This window comes from Hypanus sabinus, chromosome 2, assembly GCF_030144855.1.
Source record: "Hypanus sabinus isolate sHypSab1 chromosome 2, sHypSab1.hap1, whole genome shotgun sequence".
NCBI classification, from domain to species: Eukaryota; Metazoa; Chordata; class Chondrichthyes; order Myliobatiformes; family Dasyatidae; genus Hypanus; species Hypanus sabinus.
In genome coordinates, this window is record NC_082707.1 from 127,256,986 (window position 1) to 127,278,962 (window position 21,977).

Here is a 21,977-nt window from a genome sequence, read left to right on the forward strand (position 1 = left end):
TGGACTGGGGGGGCGGGGGAGGGAAACCAAGGTGGCAGCTCCCATCACCACTCCCATAGGGGTGAGGCCGGAGATCCTGCTGGATATGCTGGGCAGCCCTTTCCCAGCCTGGAGACCCGAGGCATCAGGTTCCAATTGCCGTATACTAGGGAAGGGGAAATGTACCAAGGTAGATGACCATTGATTTCACTCACCTGAACAAGTATGACCACCGCCCCCCCCCCCCCCATGTCGCATAGCAGAGGACATCGGAGGGAAGAAGCAGAATGCTCCTGTTGATCTGGCAAATGTTTTTTTTTCCCTTTACGTCCTAACTCCCAAGACTAGTATATTGTCTCCCTGGGCAGAGAGACAATTTTCTGCCTCCCCTGGACATACGTGCATAGTCCAACCTTGTACCATGGGATAATGGCTCAGGATTTGTGAGGACCTCACTTGACCCAACTATCTCAGTAACCCACTATATGGACAGATTATTGCAGGGGCCCAATGGGGAAGGGGGTAGTGGCTGAGGTGTTGGACCAGGTAGTAACCTATCTGCCAAGCAGAGGATGGTCAGTAAACCCTGACACGGTATAGAGGCCTAGTCAGATGGTGCTGTTCCTTGGTATACAGTGGCAGGCATGAGGTAGTATTTGGAGAAGGAAGTCAGAGGAGCAGAACGAGAGTGGGGTGGGAGCCATTTTGATTTTTTCTTATTCTCAACGGAGTTAAGAGAGGTGGGACTACGCAGGCGTGTGATGTCGGGCAGTGAAGCAGGGAAGATTTAGAAAGGGCAGAAATTATAAATCGGGTTTCATTTGGAGAAGGAAGTTAGAGGAGCCCAATGGGAGTGCGGCGGGAGCCATTTTGATTTTTTCTTATTCTCATCAGGGTTAAGAGAGGTGGGACTGTGCAGGCATGTGACGTTGGGCAGTGAAGTGGGGAAGATTTAAAAAGGACACAGCCTTATACAGCAAGCAGCGGAGTGAGCTGGAAGCAGAGTGTAGGCTTAAGGGCTTTGGCTCAACGGCTTAGGTGGAAAAGGGCGAGGCAAGGTAGATTTAGGTTTCAGTTTTTCCTGTTATTTGAGGAAAGGGGGAGTATAAGTGTGAGGGTAACTTGTTGTTCTCGGTGTCGGATGTGGGAAGTCCTGGAGTCTCCTAGCCTCCCAGATGTCCACATCTGCACCAGGTGTGCCGAGCTGCAGCTCCTAAGGGACCGCATTAGGGAACTGGAGCTGCAGTTCGATGACCTTCATCTGATCAGGGCGAGTGAGGAGCTGATAGAGAGGAGTTACAGGCAGGTGGTCACACCAGGACCACAGGAGGCAGACAGGTGCGTCACGGTTAGGAGGGGGAACAGGAAGAGTCAGGTACTAGAGAGTACCCCAGTGGCTGTACCCCTTGACAATAAGTACTCCAGTTTGAGTACTGTTGGGGGAGACAGCCTATCTGAGGGAAGGAACAGTGGCCGTGCCTCCGGCCCTGTAGCTCAAAAGGGTAGGGAAAGGAAGAAGAAGGCAGTAGTAATAGGGGACATGATAGTTAGGGAGTCAGATAGGCGATTCTGTGGATGCAGTCAGGAGACCTGGATGGTAGTTTGACTCACTGGTACCAGGGTCTGGGATGTTTCTGATCAAGTCCAAGATATCCTGAAGTGGGAGGGTGAGGAGCCAGAGGGTGGCACATATAGGTACCAATGACATGAGTAGGAAAAGGGAAGAGGTCCTGAAAGTAGAATATAGGGAGTTAGGAGAAGAAGGACTGCAAAGGCAGTAATCTCGGGATTACTGCCTGTGCCATGCGACGGTGAGAGTAGGAATGGAATGAGGTGGAGGATAAATGTGTGGCTGAGGGATTGGAGCAGGGAGCAGGGATTCAAGTTTCTGGATTATTGGGACCTCTTTTGGGGCAGGTGTGACCTGTACAAAAAGGACGGGTTACACTTGAATCCTAGGGGGACCAATATCCTGGTGGGAAGCTTTAATAGAGCTGTTAGGGAGGGTTTAAACTAATTTGGCAGGGGTATGGGAACTGGAATGATGGACGGAGGAGAGGGAAAACAGAAATAGATCGAAGGTAGTGAGCAGTAAGGATGTCAGGAAGGACAGGCAGGTGATGGAGCAAATTTGCAGCCATTGGGATGAGTTGCAGTGCAATCAATGCAAAAAGTACCAAATACTGGACTTAAAGTGTTATACTTAAATGCACGCAGCATAAGGAATAAGGTGAATGATCTTGTTGTACAGTTACAGATTGGCAGGTATGATATTGTGGCCATCACTGAGACGTGGCTAAAGGATGCGTGTCTCTGGGACCTGTATGTCCAAGGATACACAGTGTATCAGAAGGATAGGCAGGTAGGTAGAGGGGGTGGCGTGGCTTTAATGGTAAGAAATGATATTAAATCATTAGAAAGAGTTGACATAGGAACGGAAGGTACAGAATCTTTATGGGTTGAGCTAAGAAATCGCAGGGGTAAAAGGACTCTGTTGGCAGTTATCTACAGGCCTCCAAACAGCTGCAGTGATGTGGACTACAAATTACACCAGGAAATAGAAAAGGCTTGCCTGAAGGGCAGTGTTATGATAATTGTAGGGGATTTTAACCCGCGAGTGGATTGGGACAATCAGGTCGGCACTGGATCTCAAGAGAGAGAATTTATAGAATGTCTACGAGATGGCTTTTTAGAACAGCTTGTTGTTGAGCCCACTAGGGGATCGGCTGTATTGGATTGGGTATTGTGTAATTAAACAGAGGTGATTAGAGAGATGGAAGTGAAGGAACCCTCAGGAGGCAGTGATCATAACAGGATTGAGTTCACTGTGAAATTTGAGAAAGAGAAGCCGAAATCCGATGTGTCGGTATTGCAGTGGAGTAAAGGAAATTACAGTGACACGAGAGAGGAACTGGTCAAGGTTGACTGGAAAGGGACACTAGCAGGAAGGGTGGCAGAGCAGCAGTGGCTGGAGTTTATGTGAGAAGTGAGGAAGGTGCAAGGCAGATATATTCCAAAGAAGAAGAAATTTTCGAATGGAAAAAGCAACCGTGGCTGACAAGAGAAGTCAAAGCCAAAGTAAAAGCAAAGCAGAGGGCATACAAGGAAGCAAAAATTAGTGGGAAGATAGAGGATTGGGAAGTTTTTAAGAGCTTACAAAAGGAAACTAAGAAGGTCATTAAGAGGGAAAAGATGAACTATGAAAGGAAGCTAGCAAATAATATCAAAGAGGATACTAAAAGCTTTTTGAAGTACATAAAGAGTGAAAGACAGGTGAGGTTAGATATAGGACTGATAGAAAATGATACCGGAGAAATTGTAATGGGAGATAAGGAGATGGCGGAGGAACTGAACGAGTATTTTGCATCAGTCTTCACTGAGGAAGACATCAGCAATATTCCAGACATTCAAGGGTGTCAGGGAAGAGAAATATGTGCAGTCACAATTACGACAGAGACTCAGGAAGCTGAATAGTCTAAGGGAAGATAAATCTCCTGGACCAGATGGAATGCACCATCATTTTCTGAAGGAAGTAGCAGTGGAGATTGCGGAGGCATTAGCAATGATCTTTCAAAAGTCAACAGATTCTGGCCTGGTTCTGGAGGCCTGTAAGATTGCAATGTCACTCCATTATTTAAGAAGGGGGCAAGGAAGCAAAAAGGAAATTATAGACCTGTTAGCTTGACATCGGTGGTTGGGAAGTTGATTGTCGATTGTCAAGGATGAGGTTACGGAGTACCTGGAGGCACATGACAAGATAGGCAGAACTCAGCATGGTTTCCTTAAAGGAAATCCTGCCTGACAAAGCTAGTGCAATTTTTTGAGGAAATTACAAGTAGGCTAGACAAGGGAGATGCAGTGGATGTTGTGTCTTTAGATTTTCAGAAGGCCTTTGACAAGGTGTCGCACATGAGGCTGCTAAACAAGATAAGAGCCCATGGAATTACAGGGAAAGTTACATATGTGGATAGAGCATTGGTTGATTGGCAGGAAACAGAGAGTGTGAATAAAGGGATCCCATTCTAGTTGGTTGCCGGTTACCAGTGGTGTTCCACAAGGGTCTGTGTTGGGACTGCTCCTTTTTTCATTGTATATCAACAATTTGGATTATGGAATAGATGGCTTTGTGGCTAAGTTTGCTGATGATACAAAGATAGGTGGAGGGGCTGAAAGTGCTGAGGAAACATAGTCTGCAGAGAGACTTGGATAGATTGGGGGAATGGGCAAAGAAGTGGCAAATGAATTACAATGTCAGAAAGTGTACGGTCATGCACTTTGGTAGAAGAAATAAACGGGCAGACTAGTATTTAAATAGGGATAGAATTCAAAGTTCTGAGATGCAATGGGACTTGGGAATCTTCGTGCAGGATACCCTTAAGGTTAACCTCCAGGTTGAGTCAGTGGTGAAGAAGGCGAATGCAATGTTGACATTCATTTCTAGAGGAATAGAGTATAGGAGCAGGGATGTGATGTTAAGGCTCTTTAAGGCACTGGTAAGCCTCACTTGTAATACTGTGTGCAGTTTTGGGCTCCTTATTTAAGAAAGGATGTGCTGACATTGGAGAGGGTTCAGAGAAGATTCACTAGAATGATTCCAGGAATGAGAGGGTTAACATATGAGGAATGTTTGACCGCTCTTGGACTGTACTCATTGGAGTTTAGAAGAATGAGGGGGTACCTCATAGAAACATTTCGAATGTTGAAAGGTATGGGCAGAGTGGATGTAGCAAAGTTGTTTCCCATGGTGGGGGAGTCTAGTACAAGAGGACATGACCTGAGGATTGCAGGGCATCCATTCAGAACAGAGATGTGAAAAAATATTTTTAGCCAGAGGATAGAGAATCTATGGAATTTGTTGTCACGGGCGGCAGTAGAGGCCATGTCATTGGGTGTATTTAAGACAGAGATTGATAGGTATCTGAGTAGCAAGGGCATCAAAGTTATGGGATCCAACTTCTGATGATAGTTCAATGATTAAAAAACTTCCCTTTATTGAGTCTTCACTGGGCACACCTTTCCTGCAATATTTGTTTCTGTTGTAGATTTTATGTTTCTGTTTCAGATGTTGCATCACAGCCTGATATGGAAACAACAATACCCTCAAACAAAAGAGTCCTACACAAAGTAGTGGATATGGTCCAGACCTTCATGATCAAAACCCTCCCCACCTTTGGGCACATCTACATGAAGCATTGTCGCAGGAAAGCATTGTCATCAAGGAACCCCGCTAGGCCATGCTCTGTTTTCACTGCTACAATCTGGAAGAAGGCACAGGAGCCTTAGGACTCACCGCCAGGTTTATAAACAATTATTATCTCTCAATCACCAGGCTGTTGACCCAGAGGAGATAACTTCACTCCACTTCACTCACCCTGTCACTGAACTGTTCCCACAACCTATGGATTCACTTTCAAGGACTCTCCATCCCGTGTTCTTGATATTTACTGCTCATTTATTTATTATTTTTTCCTTTTGTACTTGCACAATTTGTTGTCTTTTGCACATTGTTTGTCCTGTTGGGTGCAGTCTTTCATTGATTTTACTGTGTTTCTTGGATTTATTGTGTATGCCCTCAAGAAAATGTTTCTTGGGGTTGTAGATGGTGACATATATGTACTTTGCTAATAATTTTACTTCGAATTTTTGAACTTTGGGATTTCTGGCATCTGCAGTACTTTTGTTTACTCTGCCACTGGATGTAAGTGCTGTGTGCGAACAAATTGTAAAGCTCGACTTTGAACTATCCACATCACCAGCTATCTGTACACTTCTGACATTCTGCAGCACAGGCATCTTAATTCTCAAGCATTCATATCCATGGTTCATATGTTCAATCATTTGTCAAGAACAAACACTGGTGCTGCTCCATGCCTCTGTGCACGCCCAAATATAATGAGCCCTTCGGTGGGTGCTCACTATTACAATTCATTTGAGTGTTTATTTTGCAAGCTGATGACAAAACTATTCATCATGTTTTGGAGATTTTCCAGTTAGTTATGACACTAACAAAACAAACTGCAATCAAATAGGCTTTCTATAATGACACAGGCACACAGACGGACTCCTAAGACACAACCGTTCTTCAATCATCCACACAGATGAAAGAGGAGGTCAGCGGTGGCTGAATCAGTTATCATTAGCCATGAGAGGATGTCATTGTGAATCTTGATAAAGTAATGCTGATGGCCTGGCTGAATACTTCTGCAGTAACAGCTTCACCTGGCAGGGTACTGCTGCCTTTAGGGCATAATACTCTGCAGCTGCTCTGAGATTTTCCATAACTCCATGTTCCATTGTGAGAAGCTGCATTATATGATTTCACAGGCCATTCACCCATCCCAACAGGTAACGTTCCAGCAGCAGCAACTTCACTGAGAATTACATAATTCACTTCGACATTGATTTACTTAACGCTACATCAATTTGGCATGCATGAAACACTGCTTCTTCCTGAAGTCTTGAAATTGATTATGAATGAGAAGCAAAGCTAAATTGTGGATAATATGCAAATTGGTCATCTGCTACTGAGGGTATCAATAGGAAAGTCTTGAGCTGACAGAAACAATTTCATTTTACAATACCCAGGCTCTGTCACATACAATTTAGCAAATCCAATGCTGAACAGACCTGAGGGATAGTGTATATGAAAGCTGAACATATTCATCTAAAGGTCTTTATTTCTCTCCTTGGCACAGTTATTAATCAATCTAAGATAAACAGGTCAACAGGTTAACAATATAGAGTAAGAAAGTATAGCAAGTTTGAAGTGTCAAAGCTCCTTTCCAGCCTTCATTGTCATATCACCAGACAAAAGTGCTCTATTCAAAACACACAATGACGTTGGCCTGGTAATGTGGTTCTGTTACAGAGTTATTCACCTCAGGGGAGTGTGATTTACCGGCTTTTAGACTAGCGTCATTCAGGTGGATCATTCCAGGTGTATTCACAGCTGCATCCTTCCGAATTTTGAATGATTATTTGAGGGTCCTTAATCCTGAAGTCACTACATTCTGATATGGCTCAAATGTGGAGCGAGAGACACTGAACTGGGTCGATAGCTCACAGCCTTTAATGTGAACAGAGTTAGAGGGAGAAGAGAACAATAAACTAGAACTCTCAAATGGAAAACAAAACCAACACTGTGGCTGAAAGGAATAACTAACTATAAATCAAATACCGTTAGTCTTCAGAGTCAGTTGACTCAACAGTCCAGTTTTCTCAGGCAAGGCCAAATGCCAGCCGGCAGAGAAACGTTGCTGTGTTCTGCTCAAATCTCGACAAGCGCTACGACAAAAAGAATGGAGTTAAGTACCATCACAATGAAATAATAATTAGCTGACACGTGCATATTCTCGAGCGTGATTGCCGTATCCACTGTGCTGCCGAATCCGTATTTGTGACAGCCAACTATCATAGTCATAGTCCATGTGAACTCATTTAGTCACATGGACTGACAAGCACCCATTTGCCCTATTTTATTCTCTCCCCTCTTCCTTTCTTTCTTTTTCAATCTTTTTATTATTATTATTAATATCAACAAAATAAAATTAATACATAGATAATGGGATTACAAACATGCACGTTACAACTGAACATGAAAGAATACATAAGCAATAGTTACAGTGTAGATGAGTATTCCCAAATCATGGATGATACAAGTAACAAATAAACAAGGCAAACCTAGGTATATCATAATATATATTAAAAAAAAACAGAAAAAAGAAAAAGAAAAAAAATTATGCAAAAAAAAACTAATCTAATAACTAATAAGGAAAAAAACAAAAAAGAGAAAAAGAAAAAATGAAAGAAAAGGGCTGTTTATAATATCTCACAAAAATACAAAATCATCAGTGCCGTCAACTCCGATCCTCTCAACATATATAAAATTGAAACTGAAAAAACAAATAGGCTTGGAACAGGGTCATATTACATCATGTGAAAATATTGAATAAATGGTCTCCATATCTTTTCAAATTTAATAGAAGTATCAAATACAACATTTCTAATTTTTTCTAAATTCAGACATAACATAGTTTGAGAAAACCAATGAAATACAATAGGAGAATTAATTTCTTTCCAATTCAACAAAATAGATCTTCTAGCCATTAATGTAAGAAATGCAATCATTTGACAAGCAGAAGAGGATAAATGGAGTGAGTCCATCATTGGTAAACCAAAAATTGCAGTAATAGGATGAGGTTGTAAATCAATGTTCAATACCGTAGAAATAACATCAAAAATGTCTTTCCAATATTTTTTCAAAAGCGGACACGACCAGAACATATGAGTTAAAGATGCTATCTCAGAATGACATCTGTCACAAATAGGATTTATATAGGAATAAAAATGAGGCAATTTATCCTTGGACATATGAGCCCTGTGCACAACTTTAAACTGTATTAATGAATGTTTAGCACATATAGATGATGTATTAACGAATTGAAGAATTTTATCCCAATTCTCAATAGGGATAGTAAGGTTAAGTTCTCTTTCCCAATCATTTTTAATCTTATAGAAGGGCTCTGAATGTATCTTCATAATTATATTGTAAAGTTTTGATATTAGCCCTTTCTGAGAAGGATTTAGTTCAAACAAATTCTCCAAAATACCTGAAGACACAAAATTTGGAAAAGTAGGAAGTACAGTGTTTAAAAAATTCCCAATCTGTAAATATCTAAAAAAATGATATCTAGGCAAATTATATTTATTAGATAATTGTTCAAAAGACATAAAACAATTATCCAAAAATAAATCGGAAAATTGTAGTAATCCTTTAGTCTTCCAAGCTGAATAAGCTTGGTCTATAATAGAAGGATAATAAAAGCAATTGGATACAATAGGAATATTTAAAACAAACTGAGTCAACCCAAAAAATTTCCAAAATTGAAACCATATACGTAAAGTATGTTTAACTATCGGATTGTCAATTCATTTTGGCAATTTAGAAAGAGCAAAAGGAAGAGAAGACCCTAAAATAGAACCCAATGAAAATTCTTGTACAGATTTAATTTCCAGGTTCACCCAATGAGGGCTAAAAGATAAATCCCAATCCTTTAACCAACATATCAAATATTGGATATTAACTGCCCAATAATAAAATCTAAAATTAGGCAATGCCAATCCACCTTCCTTTCTTGCCTTCTGTAAATATTTTTTACCTAATCTAGGATTTTTATTCTGCCATATATATGAGGAAATTTTTGAATCAACATTAGCAAAAAAAGATTTTGGAATAAAAATTGGTACCACTTGAAATATATATAAAAACTTGGGTAAAATAACCATCTTAATAGCATTAATCCGACCTATCAGAGATAAAGATACTGGTGACCATTTAGTAAACAAACATTTAATCTGATCGATTAGGGGTAAAAAATTAACCTTAAATAAGTCCTTATAGTTTTTTATGATTTTAATCCCTAAGTAAATAAAAGAGTCATTAACTAATTTAAAAGGTAAATTTCCATAAATTGGAACCTGTCTATTTAAAGGAAACAATTCACTCTTATTAAGATTTAATTTATACCTGGAAAAATTACTAAGTTGAGCCAACAATGATATAACTGCAGGAATGGATTTCTCAGGATCAGAAATAAATAATAATAAATCATCTGCATATAATGATAGTTTATGTATATCTGTCCCACGATTAATGCCAAAAATGTTCTGTGATTCTCTGATAGCAATTGCCAAGGGTTCTAAAGCAATATCAAATAATAATGGACTAAGAGGACAGCCTTGTCTAGTACCCCGAAATAAACAAAAACAGGGAGATCCTTAATTGTTAGTAAGCACCGAGGCTACTGGATTACGATATATCAGTTTAATCCAGGAAATGAATGTTGGACTAAAATTAAACTTTTCAAGCACAGTAAATAAGTATGGCCATTCAACTCTATCAAATGCTTTCTCCGCATCTAGTGAAATGACACATTCTGAAGTGCTATGTGAAGGAGTATAAACAATATTCAATAATCTCCTATCATTGAAAGAAGAATAGCGATTTATAATAAAACCAGTTTGATCTTCTGAAATAATTTGGGGTAATACCTTCTCCAGCCTGGATGCCAGTAACTTGGAAAAGATCTTGGAATCTACATTCAATAAAGATATTGGTCTATAGGATGCACAGTCAGTAGCGTCTTTATCTTTCTTCAATATTAAAGAAATGGACGCTCTATAAAAAGATTGTGGCAGATTACCCAATCTAATTGCTTCTTCAAAAACCCTGCATAACCAAGGAGAAAGAGTAGCGGAAAAACATTTAAAAAATTCTACTGTATACCCATCTGGACCTGGTGCTTCCCCAGAATTCATAGAAAAAATAACCCCTTTAATTTCTGCATCCGTAATAGGAGTTTCTAATATTGAAAGATCATCTGATGATAATTTTGGAAAATTCAATTTCCCAAGAAAATCACACATGGTATTATAATCATGAGGGAATTCAGAATGATACAGGGAGGTATAAAAATCTTGAAATGATTTGTTTATCTCATCATGGTTAACTGTCAGATCCCCATTCTGCTGACAAATCTTAGTAATTTGACGTTTAACCAAAGCATTCCTCAATTGACTAGCTAACAGTTTACCCGATTTATCACTGTATATAAAAATCAGATCCAGTTTTCATTAATTGATCTTCAATCGAAGATGTAAGTAATAAACTATGTTCCATTTGAAGTTCAACCCTTTGTTTGGAAAGCTCCTTACTTGGAGAAGTCGAATATTTCTTGTCAATCTCTTTAATTTTATCAACCAATAAAAGAGTTTCCTTTTTAATGCGTTTTCTCAGACCAACAGAGTAGGAGACAATCTGTCCACGTATATATGCTTTAAAAGTGTCCCAAAATGTTCCGCAAGAAATATCATCCATGGAATTAGTTGAAAAGAAGAAATCGATCTGTTCCTTCATAAATATAATAAAATTCGGATCTTGCAGTAAGGTAGGATCAAATCGCCATTGACTAGCACTAGAAGCTGTATCTGTAAATTTAATAGAAAGTTTTAATGGAGCATGGTCAGAGGTGGCTATAATATCATAATTACAACCAATTACCGATGGAATAAAACAAGAGTCAATAAAAAAAATAATCAATTCTCGAGTAGGAATGATAAACATGTGAGAAAAATGACAACTCTTTGTCCTTAGAATGCCAAAATCTCCAAATATCAAAAATTCCATTATCAGTCAAAAAAGAGTTAATATAAGTGGCTGACTTATTAGGTAAAGTTTGAGTAGATATAGATTTGTCCAACAAAGGATTTAAACAACAATTAAAGTAACCACCCATTATTAACTTATATTCATTTAGATTAGGTAGAGAAGTAAATAAGGACTTAAAAAAATCAGGATAATCCACATTTGGAGTATAAACATTAACCACAGCAACCTTTTTGTTAAAAAGTAAGCCAGTAATTAACAAAAATATACCATTCAGATCTGAATAAATATCGTGCTGGACAAATGCAATAGAGGAGTCAATAAAAATTGAAACTCCCTTTACTTTAGCATTCGAATTCGAATGGTACCATTGATCCCCTCCAAAACCTAAAAAAGCGATAATTATCCTCTTTCCTCACATGAGTTTCTTGTACAAAAATAATATGTGCATTAAGTCTTTGGAATACTTTGAAAATCTTTTTCCGTTTAATCGGATGGTTTAAGCCATTAGTATTCCAAGAGACAAAATTAATGGTCTGAGCCATATTTCTGAAATCGACCCTTTGGTATATAAAGGGTTAACCAAATTATGAACTCATGCACCCGGAAGAGGAACAAAAATAAGAGGCGGACTCGGAAGTGATGACGTCGCAGACATTTTAGTAGTTTAAAATCAGCCCTAATGAAGAAACTAAAAAAAAACTGATGTAAAGAACATAAGATTTAGAAATTAACCCCCCCACCCAAGAAGAGAAAAGATTCCCCCAGCCAGGAAAAGGCTGGGGAAAAGGAGAGATGAAACTAAATCTACCCCCATATCAGCAGAAGGCAACTCCATATATAAAGGATGAAAAAGATCCACCCAAACTCTAAAGAAATAATAATACTAAAACCAAACTTATTAATATAATTGGTAGTAAAATAACCAAATAGAATATAATCACTAGTAACTTATAAATTGGGTTAAAACCCAAACAAACCAAAAAAAATTAAACTGTGATAAGAAATGCATTATAGGAAGAAGACAAGAGAAAAATGGCGAAATCAAAAAAAAGCCAAAAATATTTTAGAGAAGAAACCGCCATCTTAGTAAAAAAAATTCACCTTCAAAGGATTAATAAAAATGACCAAAGCTAAAGTACAGTGATTGAAGTAAGTAAAATAAAAAGATTAGTACATCAAAAAAAACTTTAACTAGAGTATAAAATATAGAGTATACCTACACCAATAGCCAGAAACAAAATCTGGTTTCAGAAACAAAAACCATCTTTCAATGATCAAAATCACTCATTTATTAGAGATTAGAATCCGTAGCAGTAGGGAAGTTCTCATTCAAAAAGCTTCTCGCTTCAGATGTAGAAAAGAAAACACGCCGTGATGCATTGGGAGGCGAGATTCTGAGCTTCGCAGGGTACAAGAGCGCAGGTTTTAGATTTTTCTCATAACATTCGGACATCAAAGGTTTAAAAAGAAGCCTTGCCTTCATTACTTCTGGACTAAAATCTTCCACTAATCGAAAATTGAATTCTTGAAATTTGACCATCCCTACATGCCAAGCCACACGAATAAGTTGCTCTTTAACATGCACATAATGAAATCGGACAATTACAACCGGTGGTTTAGCTGAAGCACTTGGTGAATGACGCATAATTCTGTGAGCACGATCAAGTAACGGAGGACTGTCTGGGAATACAGAAGGGAACGCATCCTTTAAAAGTTGAGCAAAGTACTTCGAGGGGTCCCCTTGTTCAATACCTTCCGGGAGACCAAGTATGCGTAAGTTCTGTCTTCTGGACTGTTTCTCAAAGTCAACACTCTTGGTTTTAAGTGTTTCCACCTGTTTAATCGTCCAAAGTAATTTCTGCTCCAGTTTTTCAATTATCAAGTCTCGCTTCCGAGCGTCCCCTTGCAAAGTTGCGATTAGAACTTGCTGCTGGTTAACTACTGAATCCGTCTTATCCATATAATCTTGAAAAGCCTTTATATCTTGTTTGAAAATTTGTCGTTGTTCTTCAAATTTTTCATTTAAAACCTCCAATAATATTTCATAAGTCAATTCAGTGTGCTTAGGGTCGGTCTTTTTCTTCTTCCCGTTCCCGTTAGAATCTTTCCCAGGTTCTCGCCCTTTAGATCTAAGAGCCATTTCTGTATTCATTTCTTCAAAATACACAATAAACTCTTAAAGGTAAGTCCAAGAAAGTAGCAGAAATCTTTTGGTGTAGGTAAAAGTAACTTAAATAAGGGTGATCATAGGTTTAAAAAAAGTAAAGGTTATGGAGCGAATCTGAAACAATGCTCACTCCATGAGTGTCTCCTGCTGACCTCCCCTCCACACTTCCATCAACTCCACCCGTACTCTGTCTCAGCAACTGACAATTACTAACTACCCAGCGATGTACACATCTTTGGGATGTGGGAGGAAACAAAGGACATTTGGAAGAAACCAAGAAGAGCCCGTGGATGACACACAAACAGCACAGGAGATTAGGATTGAACCCAGGTTGCCGGACTCAAGAGGCAGCAGCCATGCTAACTGTATTACCCACAATGCTCATCTTTTCTTCTGCCTGGCACAGAATATTGCAAAGGCTGTGAGTTAGTAGTGTGCAAATTTGATTAGTAAAGAAAGTTCTGTCAACTAAAAAGAACTTAGGAAAAGTTATTTGCCGACTAAATGCAAGGAACATCTTTAGTAAAGGAGTAAAGGAGAAGCTTACCCGTTTCTATCTCAGCTGTGACCAACAAGCCACATGGTGTATCAATCTCAGTGCAGCTAGGGACGGCACTTAAAATTACTGAATGAGTGGGTTGTCCATTCTGCTCACCATGATATACAGGAAAGAGGATAATAGCATTACATGAATCATTGTCTTTGCTATAACAAAGCACAGATTTTGTTACAAGGAGTAAAGGGTCCTGAAGATTTTGACAGTATTTTGAAGTGTTACGTATCCCGTAACTGGATCACTTACCAGCAAAGATAGAGAGGTCCGTCGAAGTCTGTTGGCACTATTTTCAAATGTTTTTATTTATAAAGGGGCACAAAAGTAAGGTTAATACAAACATTCAGATAATGCACGTCGTCAATACTCAATCTAAAACGCGGGTATAGTAATGTTCATCATTAAGAAGTAATCTCGACTGTTGTCTAGGGGATAATATATTGTCCGTTGGAAATATAAAAGTCACTCAGAAGTCTGCAGGCTTCAGCCTTTTGGGGACCGCTGGGTTTCACGTGTTGCGACAGAGAGAGAGAGATTGGTGAGAAAAGGAAGAACTTGCCCGGGTCTTTATGAAGCAACTCCGGTGAATCAGGGGAGCGTTGGTTCCCCATTGTTAGTTCGAAGTCCTTTTCGGTGTTATCAGCCACCCGCTCCCCAGGCAAAAGGAGAAACGGAACACACGTGGCTTTCTTCAAAATAGCTTCCCGCTATGACGGGATCGCTATCGTGTCTTCTTGGTGCGTCTGAGGGGGCTGTCCCCCTTAGACCCTCCTTTATACTTCCTCACGGGGTCGCAGGTGTCAATCAGGTTGGGATGATGCAACCTCTCTCTCAACCAGCCCACTTTGCCCGAGGGCTTTACACGTGGTCTCCATGAGACAATAGTCAATGTCGCCTTATTTTGCATCCGGGTGGAACGCGGTATTCGGCACGTCTCTCTCTCTCTCCCACTTCCTGTGTCCATTCAGCACGTCTCTCTCTCTCCCACTTTCTGGGTCTACTGACCCCCCCCCCCCCCCCAACTAGTGCTCTTGCGATTCTCACAAAGGAGGGGGCTGGGATCATAACAGAAGATAACAATTAAAAACTGGCAAATGGAGAATATAAAGAAAAAGGAACAGGCTGAACTAATTATAAAGAGAAAAAAACAACAGTAGCAATATTGAATTTAACAATTTCAGGTAGTCATCAGATTTTTTCTGTCAATAAATGCAAATATACAGTATGCTTCTGTTTCAATATGCTTTGATTTCATTTTCTGCCTTCAATTGTCAGTAGTTAAAGCAGTTATTACTTCAACAACTTCAGTCTGCACCCAATTGCATTCATTGCCTCTTTCTCCATTTTGTTCCCCTCAGCTATTTAGCATGTCTGTCTTCTCCTCTTCACTGATCTGATGCAGGGTCCTTCATTTAAGTTGTTGACTTAATTTCTCTCCCCACTGATGTTTCTTGACCTGCTGAGTACAGCCAGCATTTTCTGTTCTTGATTTGTATTCACATGCAAGTCAGTACATTCACCTCCAATGGCTTATCCAGAAAACATACTGGCTACTTTTAGGTTTGGACAAATAAGTAGCATACACTGTATCACAGCAGTCTGGGTAACGGAAATTTGCTCTTATGGAATTGTGGTGAACTACATATACCTGTCTGGACATGCCCACCCCTGCTGACTGCTCCTGTGGCTCCTCCCACAGACCCCGGTATAAAGGCAATTGGGGCCTGGGCCCTGCCCTCAGTCTCCAGGATGTAGCATGGTGGTCAATTGCTGCTTGTTCTTTCTTCCAGTCAATAAAAGCTGATATCTCACCTCACGTCTCAGAGAGTTATTGATGGTGCATCAGGAATTTCACAAATCACTATCAAAGGTTCTGAGATACAGAAAAGAAAATTGCTTTTATGGAAATTATGTGAGGGGAAAAAAACTAAGCAACAGAAACAACATGTTTAGTCAATGTTTTTTCTCACATAGTCACCTTACAAAAGAATCCCAATATAAATAAATTCCTAGAAGCACAACCCCTCTGTAAAACTGGGGCATATTGTATACCAGATATATTAACTCCTGCCTTGGCCAAACAGCCTCAAGGCCAAATTGCAAACGCTGGAGTTTGTTGGAACACCGTGTAACTAGATCCTTCTTATTCTACAAAATGTTCTATCAAATCCCTGCCATGGATTCTATGGGAATCCAATAAGTCCCTATAGCTATATCAGAATTAGTAGACACAAATCTTTGTAGAATGTGACAAGACTCCACATTTACTGTGCCCCTTTAAGAAATACATGCATCTCTTTTAAATATTTGCTCAATTTCCATGCACATGGAAATTACTGGGCTGCATTTCTGCAACAAAGCATTTTTTAAAATTTTACTTCATAACATGATACAAGTAAGCATTGAGTAGAGCATTGAGCATCGGAGTTGACATGTAATGTTAAAGTTGTACAAGGCATTGGTGAGGCCAAATTTGGAGTGTTGGGTACAGTTCTGCTCACCGAATTATAGGAAAGATGTCAACAAAATAGAGAGAGTACAGAGGAGATTTACTAGAATGTTACCTGGGTTTCAGCACCGTGAACAAGTTACAGAGAAAGGTTGAACAAGTTAGGTCTTTATTCTTTGGAGCGTAAAAGGCTGAGGGGGAACTTGATAGAGGTATTTAAAATTATGAAGGGGATAGATAGAGTTGACGTGGATAGGCTTTTTCCATTGAGAGTAGGGGAGATTCAAACAAGAAGACATGAGTTGAGAGTTAAGGGGCAAAAGTTTAGGGGTAACAAGAGGGGAACTTCTTTACTCAGAGAGTGGTAATAATTGTGGAACGAGCTTCCTGTAGAAGTGGTAGAGGCAGGTTCGATATTGTCATTTGAAAAAAAAATTGGATATGTATATGGACAGAAAAGGAATGGAGGGTTATGAGCTGAGTGCAGGTCGGTGGGACTAGGTGAGAGTAAGCATACGGCACAGACTAGATGGGCCAAGATGGCCTGTTTCCGTGCTGTAATTGTTATATTGTAGCGGTGTGCTACACGCAGCGCTAAAATAATGACATGGAGTCGGTAAACCGCAATTAAAGATGATTTTATTCGAACTTCCCAGCCTTGCTTTAAAGCCTCCCTCATCCCGCCCTCCCTGGGCACGGATGCTGTAAGGGACACATACTCACAAACTCCCGCAGGCTTTTTCCCTTTGTTGTGGACCTGGCCTTTGTGCCTGCACGCTGACTATTTGTGAGCCAGTTTGAGTGCGCTAGGAAGTGGGTCGCCACATAACCCCCCCCCCCCCAGAACCGGCGATACAACCCCCCCAATGTCCACAGTCCGGGCCGGACCCTGTTTGGGAGGTCGGCCTCTGCGCCGCGGTGCTGGAAACTCGACTGGTTGCGCCAGGTCCACATGGGCCGGTTTGAGTCGGTCCACCATGAAAACCTCCTCTCTCCCCCTAATGTCCAGCATGAACGTGAATCCATTGTTCCGGAGCACCGTAAACGGCCCCTCGTCGGGCTGTTGCAGCGATGGCCGATGCCCGCCCCTTCGTACAAACACAAACTTACAGTTCTGCAGGTCTTGGTGTGGACTAGTCTCTTCCTGAGCAGGTCGACCAGTAGGCTGTGAGCCCGCAAAAAATCCGCACCCAGAAGCGGTTGGGCTACGGCAGCCAGTGTGAAGTCCCACGTGAACTGGCTGGAGCCGAACTGTAGCTGCACCTGACGGGTGCCATAGGTCCTTACTGTGCTGCCGTTCACAGCCCTCGGGGGGGACCCGGTGCCCTGTTGCAGGTGTCGTAAATCGTCGGAGGTAAGACGCTGATCTCGGCACCAGTGTCGACCAAAAAACGGTGTCCCGACTGCTGGTCCCACACATACAGGAGGCAATCCTGAAGGCCAGCCGCCATAGCCATCAGCGGCAGCTGGCCCTGGCGTTTCCCGGGAACTGGCAGGGCGGGCAACAACGGTGGGCTTCTGCGCCCCACCGCTGGTGGTAGAAACACCATTGTTCATTGGGCTCCCCACCCCTGCCCCTGGGGTTGGCGGGCTCTGCGGCCGGACCTGGACTGGTTTGCTTCTGGGAGCGTGGCTGGGTGATCTGTGCGATGGACGCCCCACTCACCTTCTTGGCATTCCACAGCAAGTCCGCCCGGGCTGCCACCTTCCGGGGGTCACTGAAATCCGCATCGGACAGCAGCAGGCGTATGTCCTCGGGCAGCTGCTCCAGGAATGCCTGCTCAAACATGAGGCAGGGTGTGTGTCCGCCGGCCAGAGACAACATCTCATTCATTAAAGCCGATGGAGGTCTGTCTCCCAAGCCATCCAGGTGCAGTAAACGGGCAGCTCGCTCGCGCCGTGAGAGTCCGAAAGTCCTGAGGAGCAGGGCTTTGAATTCCGTGTACTTGCCGTCTGCCGGGGGCGACTGTACGAACTCCGCGACCTGGGCCGCTGTGTCCTGGTCGAGGGAGCTCACCACGTAGTAGTAACATGTGGCATCCGAGGTTATCCGCCAAACGTGGAATTGGGCTTCTGCTTGCTGGAACCATAGGTGAGGTTGCAGTGCCCAGAAGCTTGGCAGTTTCAATGAAACCACATGAACAGATGTGGCGTCGTTCATCTCTGGTCCAAAAATCGTTTGGACTGTCGGGGTCACCAATTGTAGTGGTGTGCTACACGCAGCGCTAAAATAATGACACGGAATCGGTAAACTGCAATTAAAGATGATTTTATTCGAACTTCACAGCCTTGCTTTAAAGCCTCCCTCATCCCGCCCTCCCCGGGCGCGGATGCTGTAAGGGACAAGTACTCACAAATCCCCACAGGCTTTTTCCCTTTGTTGCGGACCTGGCCTTTGTGCCTGCGCGCTGGCTATTTGTGAGCCGGTTCGAGTGCGCTAGGAAGTGGGTCGCCACAATATGATTATATGGTTATAAGTAAGAAAAGTCCCATTTCATTCATCACAAAGCAGTTACTTAATGTAATGGTATTTACATAAGGCATCTGTTAATGGTTTAAGGATTTGAATAAAACAAAAATTATTGTAAAATGGCTTAACTCAATTTACAGAAAATTTCTCCATGTGAGAAAGATGAATTCTGTGTTCTATATGTGAATCATAGAGCACAACATCACATTTAGTCTATGCTGAGCCTTTACTTGTGCTAGTCCTACCAACCCGCATCTGGACCATATCCCTCTATAACCCTCCTATCCATGTACTTATCCAATTTTCTTTTAAATGCTGGAATTAAACTCACATTTGCCACTTCCACCATAGATCATTCCACACTCTCATCACCCTCTGAGTGAAGAAGTTCCCCATCAGGTTCCCTTTAAGCATTTCACCTTTCTCCCTTGAGCTATGACCTCTAGTTCAAGTCTCACTCAACATTTAGTGCCAACGTTAATTTAGAAATTTATGTCTTGGACATTACACTATGGCTGTAAAATTTCTGCAGTTCACTCTTTGATGATTCTATGAGCATGCCAAAATTTCTACTGAAGGGCATTGACTTGAAAAGCTTATTTGGTTCCTTTCACCAAAGAGATTGCCTGACCTGCTGAGTATTTCTCATATTTTGTAATTTTATTTCAGAATCCCAGCATCTGTAGGTTTTGATTTTCATCAGTATTGGTCCAGTAAACCTTCTTTAAATTGCTTCAACTTACATTCTTCCTTAAATAACAGGTTCAACAGTGTACTCTAGATGTGGCATCACCAATATCCTGTATAACTGAGCCAATCTATTCTATATTCAAAACCACTAGTGATAGACAATAATATTTTATTAATTTCCTAATGATTTGTTGTATCCACATTAAAACCTTTTGCAAATCATACACTAGGACATGCAGATCCTTCTACATTTCTGAGATCTGCAGTTTCTCACCATTTAGATAACATCAGTCTTTATTACCAAGGCAAACAATTTTGCATTGTCCCATATCACACTCTATTTTCTGTATTTTTCTCATTTGTTTACTTCCCTTGGGTTTCTCCTTTCACCTCGTTCACACTTTCTTTTCTACTTACCTTCTAGTGATTAGTTACTTAGTGATGATAGACTGACCACTATCAGTGCTTATCTCCAAATTTGGCCATTCCTATGTTGGGTGTTTCGCCCAATTCACAACCTATTTGCTATTCATCCATCTAGACATATAAAAAGCAAAGCCCTGCTGTTAAATCCTGCTACTGCTCCAGAAACAAATTTGAAATTCATTTGCATACTTGTGTTCTTTCACTGTGTGAGATTTTTAATTTTCTTGGCTTTAAGGCTCTGACTATTCATTCACCTCACAGGAAAATTTATGATAACTTTTTCTTGGAATTTTGGACACCAACCATCCTTGTAGATGTCCAAACATAACTTCCAAAGATTCAAGATAGTTTAATGTGATTTCCAGTACGCTAGTGCAAAGGAGACAGAATAATTCTTAACTCGGGATTCATGCGGCTCAAAAAGAAATAAGAAAACAAACACTATAGTAAAGAATACAATAAATATAAATACATAAGAGAGCCTATATACATAGATTGATTATATGTCCATAAAGTGATGCTAGGCACAGGAATGTCTGTACATAAGGTGACTCCAACAGGAAATGATAAAGTAGTAATGGTGGGGGCTGTGGAGGAGTGGGTTAGTAGGTGGGGGAGTTGATCAGCCTTCCTGCTTAGGGAAACTAGTTTTTTCTGAGTCCTGTGGTCAGGTGTGGATGCTACTTAACCTCCTCCCTGATGGGAGTGGGACAGATAGTCTATGAGCAGGGTGGGTGGGATTCTTCATGATGTTATTGGACCTTTTCCAACAAATTTCTGAATATATGTCCTTGGTGGTGGGTAAGCTGATGCCAGTGATAAGTTGCGCAGTGTTGACTACCCATTGTAGAGTCTCCCCGCCTGCTGTATTGCATTTTCTATACCATGCAGTGATGTAGCAGGTTAGGAAGCTCTCTACTGCACGTCTGTAGAAGGACATGAATATAGATGTTGTTAGACTATTCTCTGTTCAGCCTCCTCAGAAAATAGAGGAGTTGGTCTGTGTGTGTTGTTTCTTATTACACCTTGTGGCACATTAGGTGGCACTTTTCCCGTTTCCATAGCATTTGATATGAGGCTGAGTTGCCAGCTCGACGATCAACCTAGCACGAATGGAAGGCATACAAGGAACTGGCAAGATTTGAACTCGCCTCAAAGCAACAGACCTCAAGACCATTTGCCTCGAAGGCAGGTGTTGATGACACTACACCACCGGCCAGCTAGAGGCATACGTGAATCAGAGATAAATATAAATGCTCTCCCACCCTCAGGAACATAGAAATGATTCTCAAATGACCCCAGAAGAAGAAAATGGGATGCTATACATCATTTTATAAATCCTGCTAAATTCCATGAGAACTATTTCAGAAAGACACAAATCTCCATGAAAGACAGACGATGAAAGATCAGTTTGCCTATCAATAGTGTCTCAAATAATTACAATTAAGTTTATGCATTGTGATTCCCAGTGTGCCTTCCCACTAGAAATGTATTTGCTTAGCTCAACCCTAAGCTTTTCAAATGATATTAATTTCCTTGCAGATGGGACCTTTAACATTGCAAGATCACCTCAAAGCCCTTCACAATGGCATTAACACATAAAAAATGTTACAAAGCTCAACAAAGATGCATTCAGGAAGATGCCCAAAAGATGTACACAAAATTTAAGGAGGTTATTAAATAAGGAAAGAAATGTATAGACTGCAGTCTAGGGAAATATATAGTGATGCACTTTGGTAGAAGGAATAAGGGCATAGACTATTTTCTAAGTGGGATCAAATTCAGAAATAAGAGTTGCGAAGGGACTTGGGAGTCTTCATCCAGGATGATCTGAAGGTTGTCTTGACGGTTGAGTCAATAGTAAGGAAGGCAAGTGCAATGAGAGCAGACATTTCAAGGGGTCTCAAATAAAATAGAAAGGATTTTATGTTGAGATTTTCTGGGCTTTGGTCAGGCCATGCTTGGAGTATTGTGAGCATTTTAGAGCCCCTTATTTAAGAAAGGATGTGCTTGATTGGAGAGGACCCAGATAAGGTTAATGAGAATGACCCTGGTAATGAAAGGTTTAACATATGA